Source organism: Drosophila biarmipes, unplaced genomic scaffold (assembly GCF_025231255.1).
Source record: "Drosophila biarmipes strain raj3 unplaced genomic scaffold, RU_DBia_V1.1 ptg000042l, whole genome shotgun sequence".
In the NCBI taxonomy this organism is placed as follows: Eukaryota; Metazoa; Arthropoda; class Insecta; order Diptera; family Drosophilidae; genus Drosophila; species Drosophila biarmipes.
Window position 1 is genome coordinate 41474 of NW_026114550.1, and position 13797 is coordinate 55270.

The 13797-nt window shown below is 32.7% G+C and overlaps 4 non-coding genes across 4 annotated transcripts; all 4 read left to right on the top strand.

The window, feature by feature from the left end:
- The first annotated feature begins 641 nt into the window (after positions 1-641).
- Positions 642-820, top strand: LOC127012285 (5.8S ribosomal RNA). The gene has a single exon (XR_007765792.1). It is a non-coding gene; the product is annotated as a 5.8S ribosomal RNA (ribosomal RNA).
- Positions 821-1222: 402 nt separating this feature from the next.
- Positions 1223-5193, top strand: LOC127012280 (large subunit ribosomal RNA). Its single transcript, XR_007765789.1, has one exon. It is a non-coding gene; the product is annotated as a large subunit ribosomal RNA (ribosomal RNA).
- A 5127-nt stretch (positions 5194-10320) lies between these two features.
- LOC127012277 (small subunit ribosomal RNA) lies at positions 10321-12315 on the top strand. Its single transcript, XR_007765786.1, has one exon. It is a non-coding gene; the product is annotated as a small subunit ribosomal RNA (ribosomal RNA).
- A 1203-nt stretch (positions 12316-13518) lies between these two features.
- LOC127012286 (5.8S ribosomal RNA) lies at positions 13519-13697 on the top strand. Its single transcript, XR_007765793.1, has one exon. It is a non-coding gene; the product is annotated as a 5.8S ribosomal RNA (ribosomal RNA).
- The last annotated feature ends 100 nt before the right edge of the window (positions 13698-13797 follow it).

The following is a 13797-nucleotide window of genomic DNA, read 5'->3' on the forward strand; positions in this document are numbered from 1 at the left end:
TTTGTTTATATTATAATAAATACATTATAGTAATACAAATAAAATATGAATTGCCAAAATGTATATGATCTAATATAGATCAAATGAAATTTCGAACAAGCAAATCGAAATAATGCAAATATTAAAATTATATATTGTATTTAATACATATGAGAGAAATAATAAGCAGCCAAAACAAACAAATAAAAATTCGAACAAGCAAATCGAATTATTAAAATAATAATATTAAATTATTATTGTATATAAACACAATTAAAATACTGTGTGTATATGGACCATAATATACACGCGTTGCGATATGTATTGTTCATCTCAGTTATGCGCATACATTGGATAATGCAACAACCTAAAATGTACAATGTTGTACCTGGTTTTATACAGGTTAATGTTTTATATAAATTTCAATTTATATCGCTAAAAAAGTATTAATATATATATATATATATTTATTTACAATAAATGCAATTTAAAAAGAAATACTTTGATATATATTGGTTATATAAAACTAAGACATTTCGCAGCATTCGTTTTAGGTATAAAAATAAATTTATTGAAGGAATTGATATATGCCAGTAAAATGGTGTATTTTTAATTTCTTTCAATAAAAACATATTTGACAAAATTAAGAAACCAATTTATAAAACTCTAAGCGGTGGATCACTCGGCTCATGGGTCGATGAAGAACGCAGCAAACTGTGCGTCATCGTGTGAACTGCAGGACACATGAACATCGACATTTTGAACGCATATCGCAGTCCATGCTGTTATGTACTTTAATTAATTTTATAGTGCTGCTTGGACTACATATGGTTGAGGGTTGTAAGACTATGCTAATTAAGTTGCTTATACAAATTTTATAATGAAATTTTATAAGCATATGGTATATTATTGGATAATAATAATTTAATTATTTTATTCATAATATTAAAAAATATATGAAAAACATTATCTCACATTAGTAAATAATTTGAATGTGAAAAACGAAGAGAAATATTTTCTTTTTCAATCAAATGATACTGAGAAATGTCTAGCATAAAAATTTATCTAGAATTGTCTCTTATTAATGATTAGAAAATAGAAAACCGTTGACAATATTATTGTTCTTCGTTGATTCGTTAAATCAAACAAATGCCATTTATATACAGATATTATTAATATAACGAATTTAATAAAATGTTTTATCATTATATATAAAGAATTAATTGCATATAAAAGTTATACACAACCTCAACTCATATGGGACTACCCCCTGAATTTAAGCATATTAATTAGGGGAGGAAAAGAAACTAACAAGGATTTTCTTAGTAGCGGCGAGCGAAAAGAAATCAGTTCAGCACTAAGTCACTTTGTCTATATGGCAAATGTGAGATGCAGTGTATGGAGCGTCAATATTCTAGTATGAGAAATTAACGATTTAAGTCCTTCTTAAATGAGGCCATTTACCCATAGAGGGTGCCAGGCCCGTATAACGTTAATGATTACTAGATGATGTTTCCAAAGAGTCGTGTTGCTTGATAGTGCAGCACTAAGTGGGTGGTAAACTCCATCTAAAACTAAATATAACCATGAGACCGATAGTAAACAAGTACCGTGAGGGAAAGTTGAAAAGAACTCTGAATAGAGAGTTAAACAGTACGTGAAACTGCTTAGAGGTTAAGCCCGATGAACCTGAATATCCGTTATGGAAAATTCATCATTAGAATTGTAATATTTAAACAATATTATGATAATAGTGTGCATTTTTTCCATATAAGGACATTGTAATCTATTAGCATACCAAATTTATCATAAAATATAACTTATAGTTTATTCAAATTAATTTGCTTGCATTTTAACACAGAATAAATGTTATTAATTTGATAAAGTGCTGATAGATTTATATGAATACAGTGCGTTAATTTTTCGGAATTATATAATGGCATAATTATCATTGATTTTTGTGTTTATTATATGCACTTGTAGGATTAACAATGCGAAAGATTCAGGATACCTTCGGGACCCGTCTTGAAACACGGACCAAGGAGTCTAACATATGTGCAAGTTATTGGGATATAAACCTAATAGCGTAATTAACTTGACTAATAATGGGATTAGTTTTTTAACTATTTATAGCTAATTAACACAATCCCGGGGCGTTCTATATAGTTATGTATAATGATATTTATATTATTTATGCCTCTAACTGGAACGTACCTTGAGCATATATGCTGTGACCCGAAAGATGGTGAACTATACTTGATCAGGTTGAAGTCAGGGGAAACCCTGATGGAAGACCGAAACAGTTCTGACGTGCAAATCGATTGTCAGAATTGAGTATAGGGGCGAAAGACCAATCGAACCATCTAGTAGCTGGTTCCTTCCGAAGTTTCCCTCAGGATAGCTGGTGCATTTTAATATTATATAAAATAATCTTATCTGGTAAAGCGAATGATTAGAGGCCTTAGGGTCGAAACGATCTTAACCTATTCTCAAACTTTAAATGGGTAAGAACCTTAACTTTCTTGATATGAAGTTCAAGGTTATGATATAATGTGCCCAGTGGGCCACTTTTGGTAAGCAGAACTGGCGCTGTGGGATGAACCAAACGTAATGTTACGGTGCCCAAATTAACAACTCATGCAGATACCATGAAAGGCGTTGGTTGCTTAAAACAGCAGGACGGTGATCATGGAAGTCGAAATCCGCTAAGGAGTGTGTAACAACTCACCTGCCGAAGCAACTAGCCCTTAAAATGGATGGCGCTTAAGTTGTATACCTATACATTACCGCTAAAGTAGATGATTTATATTACTTGTAATATAAATTTTGAAACTTTAGTGAGTAGGAAGGTACAATGGTATGCGTAGAAGTGTTTGGCGTAAGCCTGCATGGAGCTGCCATTGGTACAGATCTTGGTGGTAGTAGCAAATAATCGAATGAGACCTTGGAGGACTGAAGTGGAGAAGGGTTTCGTGTGAACAGTGGTTGATCACGAGTTAGTCGGTCCTAAGTTCAAGGCGAAAGCCGAAAATTTTCAAGTAAAATACAAATGCCAAACAAATATATATATTATATAAAATCTAGCTAAATTAATATACTTGAATAATTTTGAACGAAAGGGAATACGGTTCCAATTCCGTAACCTGTTGAGTATCCGTTTGTTATTAAATATGGGCCTCGTGCTCATCCTGGCAACAGGAACGACCATAAAGAAGCCGTCGAGAGATATCGGAAGAGTTTTCTTTTCTGTTTTATAGCCGTACTACCATGGAAGTCTTTCGCAGAGAGATATGGTAGATGGGCTAGAAGAGCATGACATATACTGTTGTGTCGATATTTTCTCCTCGGACCTTGAAAATTTATGGTGGGGACACGCAAACTTCTCAACAGGCCGTACCAATATCCGCAGCTGGTCTCCAAGGTGAAGAGTCTCTAGTCGATAGAATAATGTAGGTAAGGGAAGTCGGCAAATTAGATCCGTAACTTCGGGATAAGGATTGGCTCTGAAGATTGAGATAGTCGGGCTTGATTGGGAAACAATAACATGGTTTATGTGCTCGTTCTGGGTAAATAGAGTTTCTAGCATTTATGTTAGTTACTTGTTCCCCGGATAGTTTAGTTACGTAGCCAATTGTGGAACTTTCTTGCTAAAATTTTTAAGAATACTAATTGGGTTAAACCAATTAGTTCTTATTAATTATAACGATTATCAATTAACAATCAATTCAGAACTGGCACGGACTTGGGGAATCCGACTGTCTAATTAAAACAAAGCATTGTGATGGCCCTAGCGGGTGTTGACACAATGTGATTTCTGCCCAGTGCTCTGAATGTCAAAGTGAAGAAATTCAAGTAAGCGCGGGTCAACGGCGGGAGTAACTATGACTCTCTTAAGGTAGCCAAATGCCTCGTCATCTAATTAGTGACGCGCATGAATGGATTAACGAGATTCCTACTGTCCCTATCTACTATCTAGCGAAACCACAGCCAAGGGAACGGGCTTGGAATAATTAGCGGGGAAAGAAGACCCTTTTGAGCTTGACTCTAATCTGGCAGTGTAAGGAGACATAAGAGGTGTAGAATAAGTGGGAGATATTAGACCTCGGTTTGGTATCGCCAATGAAATACCACTACTCTTATTGTTTCCTTACTTACTTGATTAAATGGAACGTGTATCATTTCCTAGCCATTATACGGATATATTTATTATATCTTATGGTATTGGGTTTTGATGCAAGCTTCTTGATCAAAGTATCACGAGTTTGTTATATATTCGCAAACAAATTCTTTAATAAAACGGTGCATTTATGTATTTTTGATTTGAAAATTTGGTATAACTCCAATTACTCAGGTATGATCCAATTCAAGGACATTGCCAGGTAGGGAGTTTGACTGGGGCGGTACATCTCTCAAATAATAACGGAGGTGTCCCAAGGCCAGCTCAGTGCGGACAGAAACCACACATAGAGCAAAAGGGCAAATGCTGACTTGATCTCGGTGTTCAGTACACACAGGGACAGCAAAAGCTCGGCCTATCGATCCTTTTGGTTTAAAGAGTTTTTAACAAGAGGTGTCAGAAAAGTTACCATAGGGATAACTGGCTTGTGGCGGCCAAGCGTTCATAGCGACGTCGCTTTTTGATCCTTCGATGTCGGCTCTTCCTATCATTGTGAAGCAAAATTCACCAAGCGTTGGATTGTTCACCCATGCAAGGGAACGTGAGCTGGGTTTAGACCGTCGTGAGACAGGTTAGTTTTACCCTACTAATGACAAAACGTTGTTGCGACAGCATTCCTGCGTAGTACGAGAGGAACCGCAGGTACGGACCAATGGCACAATACTTGTTCGAGCGAACAGTGGTATGACGCTACGTCCGTTGGATTATGCCTGAACGCCTCTAAGGTCGTATCCGTGCTGGACTGCAATGATAAATAAGGGGCAATTTGCATTGTATGGCTTCTAAACCATTTAAAGTTTATAATTTACTTTTTAAACGACAATGGATGTGATGCCAATGTAATTTGTAACATAGTAAATTGGGAGGATCTTTGATCACCTGATGCCGCGCTAGTTACATATAAAAGCATTATTTAATACAATGACAAAGCCTAGAATCAATTGTAAACGACTTTTGTAACAGGCAAGGTGTTGTAAGTGGTTGAGCAGCTGCCATACTGCGATCCACTGAAGCTTATCCTTTGCTTGATGATTCGATAATAAAATTGCATAATTTATTTGTTGTGTTGAACTTCTTATATAAAGTTCAACCAACAATCTATTTGTATGCATTGATTGTTTGCTTGGCTTTGTGGCGAATTTTTAATCCTTTATATATTACATTCCTAAGGTCTAGATTTTCAAGTAAGAGACCAATTTGATTAACATATCAATATAAGTACAACTCGACCATCTAATAATAACAATATGAATCGTCATCTTATTAGTGACGCGAAGATTGGCAAACATATAATATAAAAATATTCCTAAGGTCTAGATTTTCAAGTAAGAGACCAATTTGATTAACATATCAATATAAGTACAACTCGACCATCTAATAATAACAATATGAATCGTCATCTTATTAGTGACGCGAAGATTGGCAAACATATAATATAAAAATATTCCTAAGGTCTAGATTTTCAAGTAAGAGACCAATTTGATTAACATATCAATATAAGTACAACTCGACCATCTAATAATAACAATATGAATCGTCATCTTATTAGTGACGCGAAGATTGGCAAACATATAATATAAAAATATTCCTAAGGTCTAGATTTTCAAGTAAGAGACCAATTTGATTAACATATCAATATAAGTACAACTCGACCATCTAATAATAATATGAATCGTCATCTTATTAGTGACGCGAAGATTGGCAAACATATAATATAAAAATATTCCTAAGGTCTAGATTTTCAAGTAAGAGACCAATTTGATTAACATATCAATATAAGTACAACTCGACCATCTAATAATAATATGAATCGTCATCTTATTAGTGACGCGAAGATTGGCAAACATATAATATAAAAATATTCCTAAGGTCTAGATTTTCAAGTAAGAGACCAATTTGATTAACATATCAATATAAGTACAACTCGACCATCTAATAATAACAATATGAATCGTCATCTTTTTAGTGACGCGAAGATTGGCAAACATATAATATAAAAATATTCCTAAGGTCTAGAATCTTAAGCAATAGACCAATTCAACTAAGAGTTGACATATAAAAATATGTTCCTTTTAATGTTAGCAAAATTTTATCGTCACATACTGTTAGTGACGCGAACGTTTTTTTCTCCATGTTTATATGAATGTTTATTCAAAGGTAGAAAGGCAGGATCGTTATTTTATAAGTGAAGCGATAAAAAAATATTATGCAATAGGACATCTATTTATAAATATTTTTAAGTCTTAGAAATTCAAGTAAAGAGATTCAAGAAATTCATTCAACTTAGAGCGCACATATAATTAAAACTATTCCTGAGGTTTAGAAACCAAATTAAATAAAGAGGACATATAAACGTATGTGGTATTTTGATGGTAGTAAAAATGTATCGCGATATTATTAGTGACGCGACCAATTTTTATACTCTTTGCTCCATGTGCAAATATATCTAGTGTTTAGATAGTCAATTAAAAATGACAATTTTAACTAAAAGACTTAAAAAAGTGTTTGTCAAACTTATAATTTTGTCAATACTATATAAAACGCCAATCATATCCTTATAAAAGTAAATACGGTATATGGTTATAAATACAAAACCATATATAAATAAAAAAATGAAATCGTATGTATATGGCTTATAGGTATAATACCTATAAGGCATAATAATGTATAATATTAGCAAATATACATATAAAAGTGCATAAATTGTATAGATATGGCATAAAGAAGGCATTTATGAGAATAGCTAGTAGAATTTGCCCATACACTACTAGCGAAATGAGATATTTATACCTAGTGAGGGCGGCACTAGTACTATAAATTGTGGCAAAATAAATCTTATGCAAATGCATAGGATTTTGTCAATACCGTACAAAAAACTAAGTAAAACGTATGGATATTGAAAAATAAATGGATTATATTCATAAAATACGAATATTTCTTGCATTCTCTTGTTATACGAGAGAATATCATACGGAGCGGGCAGCCCCTAGTATAGTAAGCAGTCGAATGGGAGACAGCGTGTCCAAAAACACCTATAGGGAGGTGGTCGTTGGCGGACCTCTCCTCGTATTGGTCAAACTTATGATTTTGTCAATACTATATAAAACGCCAATCATATCCATATAAAAGTGAATACAGTATATGGATATGAATAAAAAACCATACATAAATAAAAAAAAATATGTATAAAAAATTATACATATATTTATATTAAGCAATCGTATGGATGTGGCTTATAGGTATAATACCTATAAGGCATAATAATGTATAATATAGCAAATATACATATAAAAGTGCATGAATTGTATAGATATGGCATATAAGTGACATATTTATGAGAATAGCTAGTAGAATTTGCCCATACACTACTAGCGAAATGAGATATTTATACCTAGTGAGGGCGGCACTAGTACTATAAATTGTGGCAAAATAAATCTTATGCAAATGCATAGGATTTTGTCAATACCGTACAAAAAACTAAGTAAAACGTATGGATATTGAAAAATAAATGGATTATATTCATAAAATACGAATATTTCTTGCATTCTCTTGTTATATGAGAGAATATCATACGGAGCGGGTAGCCCCTAGTATAGTAAGCAGTCGAATGGGAGACAGCGTGTCCAAAAACACCTATAGGGAGGTGGTCGTTGGCGGACCTCTCCTCGTATTGGTCAAACTTATGATTTTGTCAATACTATATAAAACGCCAATCATATCCATATAAAAGTGAATACAGTATATGGATATGAATAAAAAACCATACATAAATAAAAAAAAATATGTATAAAAAATTATACATATATTTATATTAAGCAATCGTATGGATGTGGCTTATAGGTATAATACCTATAAGGCATAATAATGTATAATATAGCAAATATACATATAAAAGTGCATGAATTGTATAGATATGGCATATAAGTGACATATTTATGAGAATAGCTAGTAGAATTTGCCCATACACTACTAGCGAAATGAGATATTTATACCTAGTGAGGGCGGCACTAGTACTATAAATTGTGGCAAAATAAATCTTATGCAAATGCATAGGATTTTGTCAATACCGTACAAAAAACTAAGTAAAACGTATGGATATTGAAAAATAAATGGATTATATTCATAAAATACGAATATTTCTTGCATTCTCTTGTTATATGAGAGAATATCATACGGAGCGGGTAGCCCCTAGTATAGTAAGCAGTCGAATGGGAGACAGCGTGTCCAAAAACACCTATAGGGAGGTGGTCGTTGGCGGACCTCTCCTCGTATTGGTCAAACTTATGATTTTGTCAATACTATATAAAACGCCAATCATATCCATATAAAATTGAATACAGTATATGGATATGAATAAAAAACCATACAAAAATAAAAAAAAAATATGTATAAAAAATTATACATATATTTATATTAAGCAATCGTATGGATGTGGCTTATAGGTATAATACCTATAAGGCATAATAATGTATAATATAGCAAATATACATATAAAAGTGCATGAATTGTATAGATATGGCATATAAGTGACATATTTATGAGAATAGCTAGTAGAATTTCCCCATACACTACTAGCGAAATGAGATATTTATACCTAGTGAGGGCGGCACTAGTACTATAAATTGTGGCAAAATAAATCTTATGCAAATGCATAGGATTTTGTCAATACCGTACATAAACCGTATGGATATTGAGAAGTTAATAGATTACATCTATAATATGAGAAGTATTTTAGTATTCTTATTAAATAAGAGAATACTATAAGGGTGAGTGGCAAAGAGAATTGAATATACCCGAATGGGAGACAGCGTGTCCAAAAACTACTATAGGTGGTGTGGCAAATATGAGGAAGGCAATATATCCATATAATGAAAATAAAAGTGCGTTTTCTTATTATATAAGAGAACACTATATGGGTGAGTGGCAAAGTAAATTGAATATACCCGAATGGGAGACAGCGTGTCCAAAAACTACTATAGGTGGTGTGGCAAATATGAGGAAGGCAATATATCCATATAATGAAAATAAAAGTGCGTTTTCTTATTATATAAGAGAACACTATATGGGTGAGTGGCAAAGTAAATTGAATATACCCGAATGGGAGACAGCGTGTCCAAAAACTACTATAGGTGGTGTGGCAAATATGAGGAAGGCAATATATCCATATAATGAATATAAAAGTGCGTTGTCTTATTATATAAGAGAACACTATATGGGTGAGTGGCAAAGTAAATTGAATATACCCGAATGGGAGACAGCGTGTCCAAAAACTACTATAGGATGGTCAATGGGCCGGCCGTCTGCTATTGACATATGTCAGTAGAGAAGATATTATCCGTCAAATTTGTTTCTTTATTCATTTATTTGAATACGAGACTTGGCTCCGCGGTTAATATTTTAAGCCCAAAGATAATAACGTTGAAACAAAGGCCAAGTTTCTATTGTACATAGAATAACAAATTGTTTCCGAATTTTATCGTTAATTTTAGGAGGTAGGCTAACATGATTTATATTATATGTGTATTATTAAATAATAATAGTACATAAAAGTCTACCAAAGAAATATAAAAATGTAATTATGAATACATTTTCAATATTAATATCAACTTATATTGTTGATAATAAAAAATAGCTATTAAGAGAGTTATTTAAGAAATTATATAATATATAATAAAGAGTATATATATAAATAATATATAAGTATATATTATTTAAGAAATAAATATAGTAGTAATAATTATATATATACACTCGGTTCTATTTTATATATTACCAGAGACTTATATGGATATATATAGATAAATTTTAAATTTATCGTCAAAATACAAATGATTAACTCAATATCTTATATTGGTTAAACAAAAATTGTACATGTGTGGATACAATATATTATGTATGTCGAACAAAAATGATATTTTAGAATGAAATGTGCATATATAAAGAAAATATATGAAAAATAAATATTGTGTTTATAAAGAATATGATTCTTTTTGACATCAATAAAAACTTGTTATTATTAGTGGCGAAACAAGTATAAATTGGAAAACAAACGTATACGAATGCTATATAAAAATGGCCGTATTCGATAGAAATAAAATCTATAACAACATATATATTGCTAATTTCTATTCAAAAAATATGAATGAAATATGAATAAAAACATTATTCTGGTTGATCCTGCCAGTAGTTATATGCTTGTCTCAAAGATTAAGCCATGCATGTCTAAGTACACACGAATTAAAAGTGAAACCGCAAAAGGCTCATTATATCAGTTATGGTTCCTTAGATCGTTAACAGTTACTTGGATAACTGTGGTAATTCTAGAGCTAATACATGCAATTAAAACATGAACCTTATGGAACATGTGCTTTTATTAGGCTAAAACCAAGCGATCGCAAGATCGTTATATTGGTTGAACTCTAGATAACATGCAGATCGTATGGTCTTGTACCGACGACAGATCTTTCAAATGTCTGCCCTATCAACTTTTGATGGTAGTATCTAGGACTACCATGGTTGCAACGGGTAACGGGGAATCAGGGTTCGATTCCGGAGAGGGAGCCTGAGAAACGGCTACCACATCTAAGGAAGGCAGCAGGCGCGTAAATTACCCACTCCCAGCTCGGGGAGGTAGTGACGAAAAATAACAATACAGGACTCATATCCGAGGCCCTGTAATTGGAATGAGTACACTTTAAATCCTTTAACAAGGACCAATTGGAGGGCAAGTCTGGTGCCAGCAGCCGCGGTAATTCCAGCTCCAATAGCGTATATTAAAGTTGTTGCGGTTAAAACGTTCGTAGTTGAACTTGTGCTTCATACGGGTAGTACAACTTACAATTGTGGTTAGTACTATACCTTTATGTATGTAAGCGTATTACCGGTGGAGTTCTTACATGTGCTTAGATACTTGTATTTTTTCATATGTTCCTCCTATTTAAAAACCTGCATTAGTGCTCTTAAACGAGTGTTATTGTGGGCCGGTACAATTACTTTGAACAAATTAGAGTGCTTAAAGCAGGCTTCAAATGCCTGAATATTCTGTGCATGGGATAATGAAATAAGACCTCTGTTCTGCTTTCATTGGTTTTCAGATCAAGAGGTAATGATTAATAGAAGCAGTTTGGGGGCATTAGTATTACGACGCGAGAGGTGAAATTCTTGGACCGTCGTAAGACTAACTTAAGCGAAAGCATTTGCCAAAGATGTTTTCATTAATCAAGAACGAAAGTTAGAGGTTCGAAGGCGATCAGATACCGCCCTAGTTCTAACCATAAACGATGCCAGCTAGCAATTGGGTGTAGCTACTTTTATGGCTCTCTCAGTCGCTTCCCGGGAAACCAAAGCTTTTGGGCTCCGGGGGAAGTATGGTTGCAAAGCTGAAACTTAAAGGAATTGACGGAAGGGCACCACCAGGAGTGGAGCCTGCGGCTTAATTTGACTCAACACGGGAAAACTTACCAGGTCCGAACATAAGTGTGTAAGACAGATTGATAGCTCTTTCTCGAATCTATGGGTGGTGGTGCATGGCCGTTCTTAGTTCGTGGAGTGATTTGTCTGGTTAATTCCGATAACGAACGAGACTCAAATATATTAAATAGATATCTTCAGGATTATGGTGTTGAAGCTTATATAGCCTTCATTCATGGTGGCAGTAAAATGTTTATTGTGTTTGAATGTGTTTATATAAGTGGAGCCGTACCTGTTGGTTTGTCCCATTATAAGGACACTAGCTTCTTAAATGGACAAATTGCGTCTAGCAATAATGAGATTGAGCAATAACAGGTCTGTGATGCCCTTAGATGTCCTGGGCTGCACGCGCGCTACAATGAAAGTATCAACGTGTATTTCCTAGACCGAGAGGTCCGGGTAAACCGCTGAACCACTTTCATGCTTGGGATTGTGAACTGAAACTGTTCACATGAACTTGGAATTCCCAGTAAGTGTGAGTCATTAACTCGCATTGATTACGTCCCTGCCCTTTGTACACACCGCCCGTCGCTACTACCGATTGAATTATTTAGTGAGGTCTCCGGACGTGATCACTGTGACGCCTTGCGTGTTACGGTTGTTTCGCAAAAGTTGACCGAACTTGATTATTTAGAGGAAGTAAAAGTCGTAACAAGGTTTCCGTAGGTGAACCTGCGGAAGGATCATTAATGTTTTAATATCCTTACCGTTAATAAAATATTTGTTTATATTATAATAAATACATTATAGTATTACAAATAAAATATGAATTGCCAAAATGTATATGAGATCTATTATAGATCAAATGAAATTTCGAACAAGCAAATCGAAATAATGCAAATATTAAAATTATATATTGTATTTAATACATATGAGAGAAATTAATAAGCAGCCAAAGCAAACAAATAAAAATTCGAACAAGCAAATCGAATTATTAAAATAATAATATTAAATTATTATTGTATATCCTTACCGTTAATAAAATATTTGTTTATATTATAATAAATACATTATAATAATACAAATAAAATATGAATTGCCAAAATGTATATGAGATCTAATATAGATCAAATAAAATTTCGAACAAGCAAATCGAAATAATGCAAATATTAAAATTATATATTGTATTTAATACATATGAGAGAAATAATAAGCAGCCAAAGCAAACAAATAAAAATTCGAACAAGCAAATCGAATTATTAAAATAATAATATTAAATTATTATTGTATATCCTTACCGTTAATAAAATATTTGTTTATATTATAATAAATACATTATAGTAATACAAATAAAATATGAATTGCCAAAATGTATATGATCTAATATAGATCAAATGAAATTTCGAACAAGCAAATCGAAATAATGCAAATATTAAAATTATATATTGTATTTAATACATATGAGAGAAATAATAAGCAGCCAAAACAAACAAATAAAAATTCGAACAAGCAAATCGAATTATTAAAATAATAATATTAAATTATTATTGTATATAAACACAATTAAAATACTGTGTGTATATGGACCATAATATACACGCGTTGCGATATGTATTGTTCATCTCAGTTATGCGCATACATTGGATAATGCAACAACCTAAAATGTACAATGTTGTACCTGGTTTTATACAGGTTAATGTTTTATATAAATTTCAATTTATATCGCTAAAAAAGTATTAATATATATATATATATATTTATTTACAATAAATGCAATTTAAAAAGAAATACTTTGATATATATTGGTTATATAAAACTAAGACATTTCGCAGCATTCGTTTTAGGTATAAAAATAAATTTATTGAAGGAATTGATATATGCCAGTAAAATGGTGTATTTTTAATTTCTTTCAATAAAAACATATTTGACAAAATTAAGAAACCAATTTATAAAACTCTAAGCGGTGGATCACTCGGCTCATGGGTCGATGAAGAACGCAGCAAACTGTGCGTCATCGTGTGAACTGCAGGACACATGAACATCGACATTTTGAACGCATATCGCAGTCCATGCTGTTATGTACTTTAATTAATTTTATAGTGCTGCTTGGACTACATATGGTTGAGGGTTGTAAGACTATGCTAATTAAGTTGCTTATACAAATTTTATAATGAAATTTTATAAGCATATGGTATATTATTGGATAATAATAATTTAATTATTTTATTCAT